This window comes from Bison bison, unplaced genomic scaffold (assembly GCF_000754665.1).
Source record: "Bison bison bison isolate TAMUID 2011002044 unplaced genomic scaffold, Bison_UMD1.0 scf7180017864072, whole genome shotgun sequence".
Classification (NCBI taxonomy): Eukaryota; Metazoa; Chordata; class Mammalia; order Artiodactyla; family Bovidae; genus Bison; species Bison bison.
Window position 1 is genome coordinate 2,834,243 of NW_011494644.1, and position 974 is coordinate 2,835,216.

Genomic DNA, 974 nt, shown 5'->3' on the forward strand with positions numbered 1-974 from the left:
CTGTGATTCATGGGGTCGCAAAGAGTCGGACACGACTGAGTGACTGATCTGATCTGATCTGATCTGATGAACATCAAGGAAAGCAAAAAGTTGTGCAAGAAAACGCAATCGAGTATCCTCCACAGCTCAGATATGCATGCCATTTGAATAATAACATGCAAAATTAATTCTAACATCAACAAAATTACAATGCAATACCACATTAAGAACCTGGAAGAGGTATGCATGTGTGTGGAAAGGATGGGCTAAAAGTGGAGAAGGAAAGTGGAATCCTCGCCTTCACAGAGCAGTATCAAAACATAACTTCAAGTCAAGAAATAACAATAGAAGTATGTTACTGAAAGATGAGGAGGTAATTGTATGAAGGAAATCAGCTTAAAGAGGTAAAAATAGTTGCCTCTGAAGAAAAGGAAAATAGCACTGAGAAGGAGATGCTGCTTTTCCTAACAAATCTTGGAGAACTATTTTTCCCTTTAAATTTTTAGAATGTACTACATTCTAAATGTAATGAAGAAAAAATTAAGTGTAATAAAATGTAAATCTGCATAAGTGAATATAAAAGAAGTCTGACTCTACGTTCCAAACACAAAAAAACATCTGGTACTTTAATATCTGAAACTATTTGTGACATAGCTCACAACCAATCAAGAAACTACTGTGCCATGCTGCTGCAACTGATCCCCAACAAACCTGAAATGCCACATGAGATCATAGGAATAATTTCGGGATTCCCTGACAGATCAGTTGGTAAAGAATCCGCCTGCAATGCAGGAGACCCCAGTTCGATTCCTGGGTCAGGAAGATCTGCTGGAGACGGGATAGGCTACCAACCCCAGTATTCTTGGGCTTCCCTCCTGGCTCAGCTGGTAAAGAACCCACCTGCAATGTGGGAGACCAGGGTTTGACCCCTGGGTTGGGAAGATCCCCTGGAGAAGGGAATGGCTGCCCACTCCAGTATTCTGGCCTGGAGAATT

General features: G+C 41.1%; 1 protein-coding gene across 1 annotated transcript in view; it reads right to left on the bottom strand.

Moving 5' to 3' along the window:
- The window catches only part of PDILT (protein disulfide isomerase-like, testis expressed), a 45,547-nt gene that overhangs the window by 3,387 nt on the left and 41,186 nt on the right, over positions 1 to 974 (bottom strand). The window lies entirely within an intron of this gene.